Source organism: Agelaius phoeniceus, chromosome 2, assembly GCF_051311805.1.
Source record: "Agelaius phoeniceus isolate bAgePho1 chromosome 2, bAgePho1.hap1, whole genome shotgun sequence".
In the NCBI taxonomy this organism is placed as follows: domain Eukaryota; kingdom Metazoa; phylum Chordata; class Aves; order Passeriformes; family Icteridae; genus Agelaius; species Agelaius phoeniceus.
The window spans coordinates 82,700,840-82,719,141 of NC_135266.1; the positions used below are offsets into that span (position 1 = coordinate 82,700,840).

The following is an 18,302-nucleotide window of genomic DNA, read 5'->3' on the forward strand; positions in this document are numbered from 1 at the left end:
CTTAAAGAGCATCTTGTTCCAGCCCCCTGCCATGGGCAGGGATAACTTTCACTAGACCAGATTACTGGGGCCCCATCCAATCTGGCCTTGAACACTTCCAGGGCTGCAACATCCACAGCTTCTCTGGGGAACCTGTTCCAATGCCTCACCACCTTCACAGTAAACATTTTCTTCCTTATACCTAACTTAAATTTCCCTTATTTCAGTTTGAATCCATTCATTCTGTTCCTTATAAATACAGTTCCTGATGAAGGGTTTCTTTCCGGCTTCTGTATAGGTCTATTAAATATCCTGTCATGCCCTAGTAAACACCAACCAAGGAAGACATAATTCAATATGAAGCCATAAAATGATGCAAAGAACTCTTTCTGTTTCTGGAGCAATTTATGCATAAAGAGTTCTGCACTTTTAAACTAATTTTCTTTTTTTAGGATTACACTATATCTACATCAGATCCTCCAACATGGTGTTTCCTCTGAATTGTCCTGTTCTAGATAAGTTTAGTCCATCTGACAAGCCACAAATTGAAGAAATAACTGCCTGTCCTTGGCAGCAAGACTGTGCCAATACTCCACCAGATTTCCCAAACTTCCCTAGCAACCCTGCAAAACAGATGAAATTCAGTTCAAGAGGGAAAGTGAGTGGAAAAATGCAATGAGGATATTAATGATACATGGTGGAATGCAACCAACTTGGCTCCCTCTATGTAACCCCTGTAGGCTTTCTGCTTTGAAATAAAAGTAATTAATTCAGAAATGCACAAAGCTGTTTCATGACAAGAACATCTATTTTAGGATTGCACCATTTTGATTTCAGAATGCAATGGCCATTGAGGGCAATTCCAAAGCAGATGTGAAGTAACACCTAATGAACCTAGCTAAGTTTCTGATGATGACAAGGTCATAGTATCACTTGCTACCATGAAATGCCAAATAATCTCATAAACCTACATTTCACTGTGTTTATGGTACTATTTCTTCCTCACCTAAACAAGGTCCCTATGTATCTATTCAGCACTAGTTACTACAGCCACTCTTTAGGTTGTAGAAAATGTATGGTATTAAGATCCCAAAGGGTTTTGAAAGAGAGAGGTGAAGATACAAGCAAAGGATACACCAAGAAATCAAGAGGCCTTAGTTAGCGGTTGAACAGAGCACTGAATTTTGGTTTAGGGTAGGAAGGAAAAGGAAGAGAAGTAGCAGTGAACTTGCTCTGTACCATAGCCCAGAGCTTAGAAATACAGATTCAGCTGCATATTTCTGTTTGCCAAGCCGGTAGAACATGGCTCATGCCACATTTTTTCAAGGTGAACCACTGAAGGGTTGCAAGAGAAACATCAAGAGAGAAATGCACTTGGTACGGTAACTCAGAATTGAGACAGTAGGGGGTTCTTGCTCCTGATCTAGTGTTTACTCACCTGAGCAGATTCTCAATCCTCCTACTCCCAGGTGTAAGCTTTTTTCAGATTTCCTTTTCTGGATTTACAGATATAAGGAAGAAATTCTTTGCTACAATGGTGGTGATACACTGGAACTGATTGTGCAGAGAAGTTGTGGCTCCCCATCCTTAGAGGTGTTCAGAATCAGGCTGGATGGGGCTCTGAGCAACCTAGTGGTCAAGTGGAAAGTGTCCCTGTCCATGGGAAGGGGGTAGGAACTAGATGGTCTTTAAGGCCCTTTCCAACCCAAAACACTCTATTACATGATTCTATGATGTTTTGAAATCATTTAATCTGTCACAGTGAATGGCACCACTTCATTTTTTCATTTATAAAAGATTATTATCTTTGAACATTTGCTGCAGTCCCCATGATCTCAGAGGAACAAAAAAGGAAGGCGGCAATCTCATTATTTTACTGCCAGTATCTGCCCAAGAAAAATTGAAACACTCTTCCTGTATGATGTGATTATAATTGAGCCAAATTAGATTTTAATCTCTGAAGTAAACCAGAAAAATGTAATTGAAGCCAATAGTTAATTTGCATTTTACTGTGTGGTAGAGGTCAGCACCTACGTCAGGTCACTTCTTTAGTACTGGTTTACCAAGTACAAAACCTGCAGTCAGAACACAAGCTTTTCAAATAATTTAAAATAACAGTTTAAATTTTTTAAATAATGGTTTTACCCTACTTGGTTGGCCAGTTTTTCCAGAGGATACAAAGGGGGGGGTTCAGACCTGTGCCCCACAGATTAATTTCAGTATTGAAACTATCTCAGTACTCTGATAGCAGTTCCTCTCACACAAAACAAAGCACATATTCAAGTAATGACACATATTTAATGTTAGGTCTCTGCTTCCAGTTTACTTCATCCTGTAGCTAATTGCCTCACTGCAGACTGCCAATTAGTTTGACTCCCAGCTGTATTCAGGAAGCCAAGTGGGAATGCCTGCATGAGCCTTTGAAGTCCTTTACATTATCTGCTACCCTAAAAGGCTTATCAACACAGCATTTGAGTGGAAGAAATGAATACTTATGAAAAAACATTAATTTTCTTGAAGCTTTAGAAACTGCTTTGACACAACAGGAGATGCTAAAGTGAGGCTTTGTCCCCAGTCCACTTCTCTCCATTCTGTCAGGATGCTCTGATAACATTGAAACTACAAAAAACCTGCTGTTTTAAAAAATTGTCTAAGATACTCATGAAATTCAGTAAGAATTTCAGAAGGAGAAACAGGATGTTTTTGTTAACCTGTGCTGATCATCAACACCAGTGAACTCTAGACTCAACTGGTTGAAGAGTTACAGCTGTACTTGACATTTTGTGCCTCAGAGACAGTGCCATATTAAAGGCAGGTGAGAAAGTGCCAGGAGGCTGGGAAAAGTCTTGAGCTGTTTGACCTGAAGGTGGAACATTTATTTTCTCTCTTTCTTTAGTAGCAACACTAAATGAGCTGAAAGATAGATATACTCACCGTGAAGCCCTAAATTCTAAACTTATTTCTGCTGATTATTCCCCTACAGTCATGTTTTCCTCCAACAAAAACAAAAGCTCTCACATCTGCTTATGTATTCTATGGGCTGATGGTGAGTGTATAATTAACTAATAATAACTTCAATAATATTAGATTTGGTTGGCTGAAGGCTATTGGAGCATCCTCAGTAAATTCAAGCAGCTGGTTGGGAGTTAGGTTCTCCTAACTTTGATGAGGCGCTGCAAAAAATGCCTTAGGCCCAACAACAGCTTCCTGTGGTTCATGGACTCAGAACACTCTCTTACCTTTTCTGAGGTCTCAGGGAATGAGGAAGAATCTGAGCTTTTGGAGAAACTTCTCTGCCCTATAAGTAAGGACAGTGAGAAAAGGGGTTTGGTTAGGTTGCTAAGGATACAAAACAGCATTTCTACTTTCTGTTGCTTCTGGTCCCTGCTTCAATTTTCTTTCTTGCTGCACTAGCTTGGTTTGCTTTCAAACACCATTCAGTTCTGTCAACATCACATATATCATGTTCTTATTGTTCTTTTATTTTCTCAAATCTATTGAGTCAGAAGCAAATCTTTTCATTAGCTGCTGGAAAGACCTCAGTGTTGGTATTTTAGTTTTCTTTTTAGTAGATTTTTTTTCAGTCATTTCTAGGCATTACTCAGTCATATGTGAAGGAGTGTTCCTGAAGGAGGTACAAAGTTAAACACATAATCGTGATCTCTTGGAGATGTTTATCTTTTCTCTTTGTTGTTGTTTCCTTTGAACAAATTATCCAAAGTCATTTAAACTGGAAGTCTGCAATCATGCTTTGTCAATTGAAAAAAAAATTGATTTTGGTCCTGGAGTAAGTGATTCACCTTGCTAACACAGGAGTGTGAGTAGGAGGAAAGAATACTACAAAATTTCAAAATGTTTTCTTTCCATTCATCATGAATTATTCCTTCACAACACCTTTTCTACTTCATTTTAAATCTCTGCCTTCTCTTTTCTTCATTTTCCACTATTGGGTCATATCTCTGCTTCACATGTTTATATCTTTTACATTTACTGTTGTTATCTCAAATGCTATGTAGGTTATCTCAAATATTATGTAAGTTATCTCAAATATTATGTAAGTATGGGAAAGAAACAACTTTCTCTTTCCAAGCTGTTTGTATTTGGTTCCATCATGGATGGATGGATGTGTGGATGGATGGACAGACTAACAGATGCAGGTATGTGGACCACTGCAGAATACACATAAACATATCATATTAAAAACCTTTCAGTTTTGCATATTAATATATGCCACATAAATGTTCTGTTATACACAGACTTGAAACTAAAATGAGGAAAAGTAGGTACAGTGAGGAAGAATAAGGCACTGGGCTAGGAATTAGAAACAAAGTGAGTTTCAAGCTCCTTGAAGTATTCTCCTGGTGTAAAGAATCAACATTTTTGCTAAGCAGTCCCACTTGATGTAGGGAAATGGTGTGAAGCTATGCTTTTGTAAGTGATAACCTGTAATTCCTTGGGCTCAGAGAATGAAACAGGCACCTCTGCAAAGTCATTAAACCACAAGGCAATACTTTTGTGAATGGTTAAAAAAACAGAGGACCTATGGTATTCATAGCATCTGTTACTTGAAAGCTGAGAATAAGTAGCAGTTAAGGTGTGATTTCTTTCATCACTTTCATCACTAATTTTTTAAGTGACAGGCAATTTTTATCACAAGTAATCTTACTCACAATTAAAGCACCACTGTAATTTGTTTTTCCCTGTCATGTAATTTATGGTGTTTGAGCAGAAGAAGAAAGAAGAGTGGAGACTACAAAAATCACTTTCCCTGTGTAGAGGGAAATCCAGTAGCAGGGATGCGTCTTAATCCTGATGTCTCTCAGATTGGCTGGAATAAGAGCACTGTCATTGGTAAGAAGCTTCATACAGAATGACATGAGATCCAAAAACTTCCAAGATCTAAAAGATATTTCAGGTACATGCTAAAATTGTGCTGTTTTCTCTGCAAGTTAGGAAGTTAGCGACACTTAGAAAGTCTTGTTTTAAAGTTCGAAATAATGTGGACAGACTTATTCACATAGAATGTGAATCATTCACAAAAAGTGCATACCTACTATAATACTTACGAAATTCATTTTATAGGCTAGAATAGGAGCTCCTTCAATTAGACAGTTATGACCCTTGGATTGGATAAAACACATCAAACACATACAAAAATTTATTTATGACATTGGACCAGCTTAATAATGACTCAGGGAACTTTTATGATTCCATCTGTTATGATTCCAATGATTCAGGTAGTGAACTATTCAGCAGAAGATGCTTGTGAAGAAATCCTAATTATACAGCTTGGACAGTTTTTAAAACTTACAGGATGAATGAGAATAGCAACCAGTTTCCATTCTAAAAGGAAAGGAAAAAAAGAAAATAATTAACAGAATCAGAGCCTTGCTAGGCTCTGAAAACCAGCTGCTGTCTTTCCAGGGTTACTCTTCAAAACATGTTGTCTAAAGAATAGTCTTTTCAGAAAAAAAGTTAGAATACTTTGACAGAAATAGCCAGAGATCTTCCAACGAGTTACAGCAGATGGCAGTTCAAAAGACAGAGGACATCTGTTTATGATTCATCCGACTTTGCAAAAGACGATGAGAATTTGAGATAGCGCTCTCAGTAGAGTATTTATTCCTCATAGGTGAGAATGGAGTCTCCATCTGGCAAAAGGTCTAACACTGAGCCAATTTGCCAAGTAATCCTCATTACTGATCAACAAGTTATCTTAGGCAATATGCAGGTCTTCAGGGAAAAGTTATAAGATGTGGATGTTTCCACATTCTAATTTTCATGTTTTGGAAAGAATACTTTGCTCCTATAGACAAAATCTGCTTTCAGAATGTTTTTCCCTTTCCTTTTGTAAATGGATAATGAAGAGCCAGGAAGTCAGCTAGGAAAAGATTCTTTCACAAATGTTTCATTTGTAGTAATAGAAATTATGAAACAAACTATTGTTGGTGAAGTTGCAAAACTGCAGTGATTCAATGATGATGATTGTCTCAACTATTTTCCTTCTCCATTTGAAGCATCACTGACAGCTGAAAGATATAATTTGGTACTGTGCCAAAATAACTGGGGCTTTGTTTTGAAAGGATATCAAGAAATTTTCCACAATCAACGATGATTTTATCTCTTGCCAGCTGGTCTCATGCATTTCAAAAAATGATATACTTGAACTCATTTACTAGAGTTAACTGTCTTCAATGTACATAGACAGGGCTGCCTAAGACAATGAAGTTAAATAACAATGACAGAAAGTTTATTCTCAGAATTTCTCCTCAGATGTGCTAATTAACTTCAATAGATTTAAGACATGACCTCATAAAGGCAGAGCAGCAGTCAGATGACCACACAATTTTTAAAGTCTTGTAGACTAAGTAATTGTATTTCTAGAGTGTAGACAAACCAAAGACAGAGATAGAGAGTGTGTGACTGTTTTCTGGAGATACATAACAGTGGGGATATAAAAGGATTATGCTATCTCATGGTTTACACATGCTCATGGATTTTATTGGTTCATTCACCTATTTTTGCAAATGTACAGTAGTCTAATTGATGTGTAATATTTTTACTGCATTATTTTTACTTTGTGCAGGAAATTATTTCTTTATAGATGTGACCAATGTATAACAGCTTTACTTTTTTCTATGTATGACATGACAGCATGAAAATTTTAATAAACCATAGGTTTTGAACCAGGAGCTGAGCTACTTGATTGAAATTGTCTATTCTAATCCTGTCAAGTGGCAAATACTGTAGGTGAAGTGGTAGCATCACCATATTGTAGAATGATAGAATAGCTGAGGCTGGAAGGGACCTTGAAAGATCCTTTGGTTCAACTTTTCATGGGAAAGAGAATCTGTATGAGATGATCTAGGTTCTGTCCAATGGTAGCTCAAAACTTTCAGTGATGGAAACTCTACCACATCCCTGGTGATGGTCATTCCCTTGGTCCAGTTAGTGACTGCTCTTACTGCAAAAAATCTCTTTCTTACACTAAGGTAAAACTGTTGGTGCAACTTCTACCCATTGTCCCTTGTCTTCCACCTTGGGAATACAGAACCTCTATTCTCTTTTTAGCTCCTCTTGAAGTACTGGAAACTGTGATGAGATCCTTCCTGATCCTTCTCCAAAGAGGAGAGGTCCAATATCTTCAGTCTTTCCTCAGAGGGCTGTTCTTCAGACTTTTGATCATCTTTGTAGCTCTCCTTTAGACCTTTTCCAGTCTGTTCATGTCTCTCTTGAATTGTGGGGCCCAGAAATGGAGACAATACTCCAGGTATTGGCCTGACAAATGCTGAGTAGAGTCAAATGACCATGTCTCTACCCTTGCTTGAAACTAGATAAACAACATCCACTGCACTTCCCATATAAATACATGTTATTTTGGTGTAAAAAGGGATTCAGGTCAGTCTGGCTTGATTTGTACTTGGCAAATCCCTCCTGGTTTTTTCCCTGTAATCTACTTCTTCTGATTAGTAGTACTTTTTAGATGACTCATTCTAGTACTTCCAGAAGTGAAGTTAGGCTGGACAGGTCAGTAGTTTCCTGGGTCCTCTTTTGGGCCCTTCTTGTAGATGGATATGACTAATTTCATACTGCTGATCCACTCCTGCTATGAAAAACCACTTGCTAAGATTAACATAGCCTAAAGGTAGGTGTCTTAATACTTTGTCTCATGGAATTTTGCTGCTGTTTAGCATAACTTAAAACCCAGGTGATATTCAAGTTTATGTCACAACACTCAACTGTCAGCTTTTTCAAACAAACAACAAAAATACCTCAACTGTCCTTCCTTGATGACTTTCTTCAGAATTCCAGATGACAGAGAGAGGAAAGGTTGGATGGGATCTTGAGAAACCTCGTCTAGTGGAAGGGGTCCCTGACAATGGCAGGGGTGGAACTCCATGATCTGGAAGGTCCCTTCCAGCACAAACCATTCTGTGAGTGTTGGCTGTTAGTCTTTCAATCCCAGGAAAATGAAGGCTGGTCACATTCATTAGGAATGTCTGAGCTTACCTCTGAAACAAGAGTAATACTTTTCAAAGAAAGGTTTTCCGGAAAGAATTCTATCTGAAATTGAAATTTCACAGTATAGTCATTCCTACTGAACACATATAGAAATAAAAAATAGATACATAATTTGCAGATTCACACAAATACATACAACTACTTGTGAAACTGACCTGAAGGTTTGTTTTGTTTTGTTTTTGTAGCTCAGTTCATGATTGTATATTGTACAACAGTAAAAAACATCCCAACACAGGCAGTTTAATGGAGCACTCCCATCATGCAGGTATCACAACAAAGAAAATAATTACAGAGGACTGATATACCTTCTGTGAATTAGTACAAGCTATTTATGAGTTAGAACACTATACACCCGTGGAAAGACAATTTATTTCTTTCTGTGTGTATTGACTGGCTCCTCACGTTTTAAAATGGGAATAAATAATGCTTTCTGCTCAGCTCATTTGAAGGAAGATAGAACGAGTGTGCAGTTGTGAGCTTTGAATAACTTTACTACTTCTGTTTCTCTGGCAATAAAACGATCTACTATAATAGAGCATTATATAAAAACTTTTTTGACAAGTGCTTTTATGAAAATTGAGCAATGGAAAATTTCTATGGGTTGCAGTTTCCCTTGGGAAGAAAAAATGATAGGAAATTCCTTTCAATCTTGTCAGCACAATAAAATACTGCATTTCATATATACAAATAATGTGAAGAAATTACTGCAAAATGCAACCCAACTTGGATGTGTATAAAATTGAGAGAATCAATCAGAAATGCTTCTATCTTGATGTTCCAAAATAAATGCAAGCAATAAACATTCCATTTTCAAATTAGTTCATGATAATAATGTATCTTTACTGAACTCACATAAGGAAATGAATTATTCGGTATAAACACAGAGAGCAGCACAGAATGTGCAGTGTATCGGGATAAAATGTTCATAGGAATTCATACAAACTGGGTGGTATTTCATAGTGAGAATTAATACAGAAAATAATCTACATTCAATTGTGTTAAGAAGTGAACAGCAGACAAAATTGAGGCTGGTGGAATCTGTTGTCCCATTCTTATTGAAATCACATACCTTTCATCCATTCTAAGCCTCCTACTACATCTTTAACTCATTCCAACATGTATCAGATATTACAGATCCTTATATCATATTCACATGAAGATATTCAGAAACTGAATATATCAGTCTAAAAGAAAACACTTTTCACATATATATATTTATACGTTTCTCTCTTCATTGGTCTGTAATTCCAGGTTGCACCCAAATGCACTGTATAAGGTGCATTTTACCTATGTATTTCTTTGTTCTTTTCATTACCCCTAAACCCAGTTGAAGACAAATAGTTAAAAAGGAAGGTTCACTGTCCAAAATGGGGCAAGCTGCAGGGAAATAGCAGTTCTTATCTCCCTCCTTCCACATGGACAAAATAAAACGTAACAAACAAAGAATAATGTAAACATATGTGACCATAATAATCAATCCAGGAGCAAAAAAAGAATTTGAGAAATGAGTAGAAGTGCATGCAACACTGTGAAAGATCTAAAATACTCTGACTTTCACAGAATTACAGGATCACACAATAGCTGAGGCTGGAAGGGACCTCTGGAAGTCATCTGCTCAAATCTCACTGCTCTGGCAGGGCCACCTGAAGCCCTGCCCTGGAAAACAGTGATTTCCAGTCCCAACAGATATCAGCAGTGTTCAGGATGAAAGAGAACTGTTGTAAGAAAGCAGAATATGATGCATGCTTTTTGCATTAAGCAGGGTACATGATAACCTTCTACGAGGTGACTACCTTGGTTGATAAGGGGGGAGGAGGGACATTTTTATACAATATCTTGTTGGATGGTTTAAATGAGAATTCCATTGTTTTTCTCAGTAAAGGTTATTTGGAAAACTGGTGCACCATTTCTTGGTACACAGGTTTTTCTCATTTCAGGGTACAAAAGAGAATTAATAAGGACTGGCATCTTCTCAAAACAAAATGTATTACCATTTTTCAATGTGAATTAAAGACATTTTATGAGTAAAATAATGATTTCAAGAGCTGGAGCTTTTGTCCCTGTGAACAGGCAATCTTAGGAAAGCAGTATGAAATGGATAATGGTGCTGTCTGATTTCTACAGAAGACAAATAAAATACCTAAAGAAAAGCTGGATGACTCATCATACAGCCTGAAGGTTTTTCTTAAGTAGCCTGAAGACAAAAAAGAGAGTTTAGTCACTATAGACTCCCAGAGAAAGCAGAGATGTTAACACACAGGGTAAAGAAGAAAACACACATAATACCAACTGTACCAAACATGTCAGAGAATTTGGCAATACCAATTGATTGGTTTTTTTCCCAAAAATTCTTGGCTGTCTGAAGATATCTTTGACACCTGTGTTTCACTTCTAATGATAGTTTAAATTGCAATAACGATTTTGACAACTCTAATTTTCCTTTCTATAGAATAAAGGGCTTTGTGAAATGAGTCTAACTGGTCTTAAATCTGTGACAAAATATCTTCAAATCTACATTCAGCCCTTACAGTAAATTATTGTAAACACTGACATTGCCAAACTGTGACTTCACACATTATTCAAGAACTTTTGAATACTTGCACCAGAAATGTTTAATCTATTATTTCATGTTTGTTCAAACAATGCAAAACATTATACATTGTGAATTAGACAGCATCACAACTTTTCTTGGTAAGTAGCTATTGAAAGTGAGGGAGAAAATCCAGTGCATAGTTTTCTTCCATGTGGGGCATGAAAAAAATAGAAAGATCATTTTAGCACTGAGAAACCAGATGTCCAGGGCAAATGGTCATGTTCACCAATGGGCAGGAGTCTGAACTATTAAAGCATAATGGTGGAAAATTTCTTTCAGCCTACACTGAGTCACCCCCATTATATCAAATACTAAGACAAAACAGAGATGATACCAAACCTCTGGGTTCTAACAAGTCCCTCTGAATCTGCAGAGATTAACGAGCAGTCTACAGTAGAAATTCATATACCTGAAAAAAACACTTGAACAAACTCATGCAAGTTAATCATAATAAAATTATAGCTTCTTTCTACTCCAGAGAAAAATGAAGGATGAAGTACTAAATGAACCAGACACTTGATGGGAAATGGTCCAAACAAATGTTGAAAGCCCAAGAATGACAATCAGTCATTTGTCTCCTGATGCCTAATAGAGACATTGGAGTTCCATAAACTTCCTGAAGAAGGAATAAAACCTTTCTAAAGAATGCTTTATTCTGCTAAAAGTTTTATTGCAGAGACACTGTCATAACATCACAAACACTCATCAGAAATACCACCACTGTACCAGAGGACTTTTGTCTTCCAAAACCATATGGTTTTAGTCATCTGTCCAGGGATTAGGAGTTCAGTCTGCATGGCTGTTACCTCCACAAATATAAGGGAATGAAATTCTGCCTTTCAAATTAAATTAACAAAAAAAAATCTCCATTTTTTTCTTTTTGTGTGTTTTGAAAAATCTGGGTAGTCATAGACTTGTACAATCTTCCTTTCCCTTGAAACACAAATATCTGCTAAAATTGGATTACGTGGAACAAAAGCTGCAGTCTATATGCATGTGAAATTTTGATAATGCTGTTCTCCTTCTGAGAGAGCAATAATATTGTCAGTATCTTTCTTGGCACTTGTGGCATCATTGAAGATGAAACATGAGCATCAGAATACAAATCTGCCACCAGCAATGTGTGCTCACAGCCCAGAAAGCTAAGCATGTCCTGGCCTGCACCAGCATGGCACGAGAGAGGGGCCTCTGCCCTCGTGAGACCCCACCTGGAACACTGCATCCAGCTCTGGGCTCCTCTGCACAGGAAAGCCAGCTCTTGGAGTGGGTCCAGGGAGGCCACAAAGATCACAGGGTTGGAACACCTCTCCTATGAAGTCAGGTTGATACATCTGGGACTGTTCTGCCTGGGGAAGGAAAGGTTGAAGAAGGACCTCATTGTGGCCTTTCAGTACCTAAAGGGAGCTTGTAAAAAGTGGGGAAAGGATGTTTTTATACATGCAGTAGTGACAGGACAAGGGACAAAAGTTTTAAACTGAAAGAGTGCAGGTTTACATTAGATGTTAGGAAGAAATTCTTTGCCCAGAGGGTGGTGAAACACTGGAATAAATTGCCCAAAGGTGTTGTGGATGCTCCACAACTGGAAGTGTTCAAGGTTGGATGGGATTTTATGGGTTCCTGAGAGGGGGCATCTGGAGAGTGGCATCCCTGACAGTGGTAGGAAGGTTGGAACCAAATGATCTTTAGCATCTCTTCCAACCCTAACCACTTCATGATTATTTTTCATTTTGAAAGGCAGAATTTCATTCCGTGATATTTGTGGAAGTAGCAGCCATGCAGACTGAACTTCTAATCCCTGGATAGATGAATAAAAGCATATGGCTTTGGAAAACAAAAGTCCTCTGGTACTGTGGTGGTAATTCCAATGAGTATTTGTGATGTTATGACAAGATCATACAAGTCTGTGACTACCCAGATTTTTCAAAACAGAAAAAAAAAGCTATGGAGAATTTTTTGTTAACTTAGTATCTCACAGAAAACAATGTAGTAGACTTATTTGTACTATAACAAAAGAAACTGGTCTTTTCTGTGAAGATTAGTAATTAATTTAAGATGGGTTCTGGCACATAAGAAATGTAGTATCAGAATTTCTCATATCTATGGAATGAAAAAAATGTATCTGTCAGAAAATAATGAGATACATTTTATTCTGATTATAAACTAACATCTCACAGAAAATGAAGAGGGAAAAAAAGATAATTTAATCAATTTAATTACCAAATATCAAAAGTATTTCAATGTGACCATAGGACTAAAGGATGAGGCACACCTGAAAAAAAGTTATATTCTACTTTCCATAAAGCATGAGACCACTGAAAAAGCTAATATGTGTATTCAGAAATAAGAGGGAAATGTGTGGAAGATGTTGCAAGCTCATATCTAACTGTGAAGCATGCAAGCAGATCTCATCCAGCTTCAGACTGCAAATGGGAACCAATTGGCCTTCATTTCCTGGTTATTTACAGAACAGCTGGAGGCATACTCACTTATTAAAACTAAAAACTGTTTAACATTTCAAAACACTCTCATTTAAAACTTGAGGTCTGAAATAAACTGTAAAATATTAATGAAGTGCTTTTAAATATCTTTCCTTCAAAGGGGATGATGGTGGAATTTCCTCACTGATATAATGTTCCCAGTAACTGTTCCTTTGTAACATCCCTTACAAAATGTGCACTGGCATTTCTGCATACAAGCAGGAAAGCAGCATCTGACCACTTCATTGGAATATTTGTGGTGGTATCAAGATATTTGGAGTGAATTTTGCAGTCTAGTGATTTCTATAGTGTAAATGTCTGCATTCAAACATGTCTGCTTTGAATTCCTTTTTAGGCAATAGATATGGTCACTTATGTGAGTCATCTGACCAGCTGTGGGATTTAATAAGTCACATCTTAGGTGTATGAACTGTATTGTATCATCTATAAACAGGGTCCTGATCTTGTAAAAATATATTTACATGGAAATTTCATAGGGTGTGTTCAGAAGGGGACCTTAGGATATCTGCTATAGTCATCTCTCCTGACCCTCTACTTCCTTTTAGGCCTCAGGAGCCACCAAAAATAAAGGACAGGAATGCGTTAGGAGATTAGTTGTCTTTTTTTAAATCCCCATTTTCATGGGAAATCTCTGTGCTAATTAAGCACTGGGATGTGGTTGGATATGAAGGTGCTGCCTGTCAGACCACACAGGCAGGAAGAAGATTCTCTTCACACTTAGGCTGAGCCAGTTTGTTGTAAGGTATCAGCAAAACCAGGCACAATCTTGGCTGATGTTGGTGAGAAGAGGCACAGTGGAGAGGACACATTTCAATTGCAAGTGAAACTGGTTTGGCTTTCTGTAGAAAATACAGAGGGTGACAGCCTGCATCCCTCAGAGTTCTGAGATCCAGACAGATCATAAATCAAAGCAGGCATGGAAAGTTTGAGTGTCTCCAGGTTCCTGTTTAAAACTAATTAAGCATATGCTGAATTATTTGGAAACAACTAGAACAGGGGTGTTGAATCTTCAATACAGGATAATTAAATCATTAAATTAGGAAAAAACTCTAATATCATTGAGTCCAACTAATGTATGGTTAACCCAACACCACAATATTGAGCACTAAACCATATTCCCAAATGCCATTTTGTGGTTTCAGCATTACAAGGATCAATATATCCTTCTGGTCTGGTTCATGATGGCACCTCTTTTGTCATAAGCTCCAAGTGAAATCTTCCAAGAATATTGTCCTGACTTTGAGACAACTGACCTAGTATGGTCCGGTGTTTGGAGAAACAAATCCTATGTATGACTGGAAAAAAAGTTACAATTTCTTGGAAGTAAGGTGCTGTATTTTTATTAGGATCAATAATAACATTGAAACAAATTCTTGAAACAGCTTTGGGGTGACAAAGCAAGAGAGCAAAGAAAACTCCACAGTCAGCCATAACAGTGACAGTGATGGTGTTCAAGGGAAATAGTGGCAATGTTTGACATAAAGTGGATATTCAGTTTATGCTTTGGGTAGCATAAACTAGGTACCAATGCTACAGGCAGCATAAGATCACAGTGCAGGACTTCTAAATCTTCTGCTTCTCTAGATCTTCTATGTCTTTGCAGTGCTAGAACTAAAAAAATCTCTGGAAGAACAAGACATGTCTCACAACCTGTGTTGACTGCACACAGAGATAGTCACTGGAATGAGAAATATTTAAGACCATTGTTTTCTCTTCAAACTCGTTTTATATGTCAAGGAAGATTTACATAATGCTGCTTTTAAAGGTAACAGAATTTTGAAAAGCACATTGCCAATTTATGCCAAATTGGTGACAAGTTGTAAATCTAAATGAACTACTCCTGACAGCAGACATCTGAACATGCAAAGAGGTATCAGACTATTCAATATGCTTATTCAAGGTCTTCAAAAGAGACTACAAATAAAGGAATAGGCAACTTGTTGATGCAGTACTTTACTGAAATACAGACCTTGGACAAATAGCAGCTTCTACAAACAAAATTCTGGAATAAAATGCAATGTTACTCTTCTGGCCTAGTACTGCTGCTTTTGAAAAGTTAAGAAATACTTTAATCCATAGAAAAGAATAACTATGGTGTGTGCTGTTATTTTGGCTGAAGCAAAGAATTTAGAAATAAGGAGAAAGTATGTCAGGACCACAAACTCCAGCAAATGGAAAACAGTGATAGAAACATAATTGGAAAGAAACACTCAGTGGCATGTGAAGACATTTAGGTTTATTGTTTGGATGTAAAGATCTCTACCATACCACCACAGAAGCTTTGACTGAGATTTTCACAGACGTTTTTTGAATGAAACAACTACAAGAACGTGATGGGCAACAGGAGGCTGGAGGAGATTTTCTCCTGCACCTGTTTTTTTAAGAACAGATAGTAATCTTTGATAACTGTATAATATGAACAAGGAAACTGCATCACTTTTTCATGATGCAGAAAAATTATTCTTTTTAGAGAAAAATACATTTTTGAGAATTTAATTCCAATGCATGCTGACTTTGCACAAAATGAATAATGGAGTCATAATTATTCTAAAGACAGATGTTTGACTGTATTGATTGCATTACACACAGCAAAGGTTCAAATTTTGGCAAAACAAATCAGAAATCTCTTAAGGCATTATTAATAAACCATTATAAATGTTGAAAAATAGCCCACAAACAAGTGAGGTAGGTGGAATCTTCTTTACATCATAAGAATTAGCTAATATTTGGTTTAATGACACATTAATCAACAGGATGAAAAATGGACACAGACATTCCAGTCATTTAACATAGTCCAGCAATACTAACAACCTGATGGAAAAATGTAGAAAAAGAACATGTAGACAAAAATATTCTGCTCTGCTTTCCATAAGCTTTGCAGTTATCCTCTATGAAATAAGTCAAGCAAAGCCAAGAAAAAATTTAAAAGTATATGATTTCTTTTTGTAAAAATACACTCATCAGGATAGTAGGATATTCAGCTTAATTATGAAGCTAAAGACTTGACTATCAAATGAGAGGATAAAATATGTTCAGCTGTACTATTTTCAGACAAACTGAGATCTTTATTTTGACACCTGCTTCTTATCTGCAGAGATTTCATCTACACCAAGAAATATGTACATAGCATAATTACAATGTACAGAGAAAAGAGCTTAGAGAAAAGGCTGCTGCCTCTTACTGAAATGGTTGCATGCTGATCTCCAGCCTATCTCTAGGGACAGGCACTTATAAGGACAGTATAAAACCCCAATTAGCCACATCATTCAAGAGTCAAATAGAGCTACCTCTTGATTATGTAAACCACACGAGCCAATGGTGACTGAACAGGAAGGTCCTGGAGCAACGGGAGAGATGTCCATAAATTCTTCCCAGGGGTGCTCCTTGAGAGTTAGCCAAAGGGGAAGTCGTGAGCTCAGTAATGCAGTAGTGGTGCAGGATGTCCAACAGAATCCCTCTCCATGCCCTGTCTCAAGCATGGAACTATGGAAATCCTAACCCTAGGCAGGAATGTGGCCAATGCTGGGCACATGACATACATCAGCAAAGTAAAATCAGGTTCCAGACACACACTTTGCTTGATAATGGCTGGGGTTTAACCTAACAAAACTAACCAAAAAGCCCATGGGTTTAGATTTTTCTACAATTCTAATATTTCCCCTGTGGAATTAAGAAGACTATGAGAAATGGGCTTCTATCAGCACAAATCAAGATAATCTCTTGGAATTCATCCAAGAGCAGACTGCTCCACCTGTTCTGGAATGACACATACAGGACAGGCTGAAGGTGGAAGTATTTTTATGGCATTCTGCAGCAGAAACAAATCAAAGAGACAGCTTGCTTTGATTTCTCAAGATATAAGGGAAGGGAAAGATTACTCTGAGCATATTGAAAACATAAAAAGAGCACTAACCTGCATGTAAGGCATTTAACTTTATAGCATGTGTATAAAGCTGTGATATAGCGCAGATTACTGACTAGTGATTTTACTATAAAACCACATACATAGTTTTCTCCCTCCCTATTAAAAAAAATACCTTTTTTGGTGGGAAAATTGCACTTCACTGAAAAAAATAAAATATGTTTTAGGAAAAATAACAACATCAGAGAAGGCTGTTTGATTATTCTGGATTTAAGAAGTTAAGGAAAAATGCTTGGTTGTGCGTATAGATGCAAGACATATTCTCAGATCCTGGAAATCACCATTCCAAGGACAGATGATAAACTTTGTGGCTTTCAGATTGTGTATAAGAGATCACAAACAGAAATGTTTCTAAATGGTTTGATCTAAGAGAAAATGTGTATATTGCAAGCCCAGCAAAATAAATGCTCAGTTGAAAAGTCAAAAAATATTTCTCTATTTGCAGACACCCGCTATAAATATTCTGTGTCAGGTGAAAAGGAAAAGAATTCTGAAAGAGAAAGCAGATAAATTCTTTACTGATAATATATATTAGGTTTAGCAAAGAGAAAAAAAATATATGTTTAGACAATTTGGTAATCAGAGATTCTATTTGGAATAGTGATTTGCTAATCAGAGATCCTAAAATTGTAACTAATCATATTAAAATGAATATTTGCTTTCATATGAAACTGTCTGGTTCTGTTATGATGAAGATTAAAGGACAGAACACAGTGATGAAAAATTCATCATATAAATTTAAGCAGAAGCCAGTTTTCACCATCCAAATGCTTGCAGGAAAGGAAGATTAAGATGAACAGAATAGGTGAGGAAGCACACATGGCCCATCTTTGCCCTTGGCCCCAGTGGATACATACAGAGTTCTCTTTGGAAAAGAGGAATACTTTCTCCTACATTTTTAAATGAAAATAATTATTGGATGGACATCTTACCATGGGTGGAAAGAGATCATAATAAATTACATTGCTGTAATATCACAAGTATCCAGGAAAAAAAATTAAAATGGTGCTAACATTGTTGTGTGTTAATCCTTTGTCTATGTCTTTGTCCAAAAGAAAAATAAAGGATTGAATATAAACCCTTTTGTGCACAATTTCAGGATTTCACATGAAACTCTGATGTAATCTGTTACAGAAAAATCATTCAGAGAGCAGGAACAATGATGAAAATTCAGAGAGTTTATCAACACTGCAGCCCTTCAGCCCTCCATGAAACATCAGCAAAAGCCCACTACTGTAATAATAGTGCCAATGACCATATATAAAAACTTTATTTTATAAATAGTTAA

At 36.9% G+C, this 18,302-nt stretch overlaps 1 long non-coding RNA gene across 1 annotated transcript in view; it reads right to left on the bottom strand.

The window, feature by feature from the left end:
- LOC143693376 (uncharacterized) overlaps positions 1-10,197 on the bottom strand; it is a 26,586-nt gene extending 16,389 nt beyond the window's left edge. The window contains exons 1-3 of the long non-coding RNA XR_013180986.1: positions 10,142-10,197; positions 7,752-7,991; positions 3,219-3,277 (exon numbers count right to left, since the gene is read on the bottom strand). This is a non-coding gene — a long non-coding RNA (uncharacterized LOC143693376). The remainder of the gene's footprint in view (positions 1-3,218; positions 3,278-7,751; positions 7,992-10,141) is intronic.
- Positions 10,198-18,302: the final 8,105 nt, after the last annotated feature.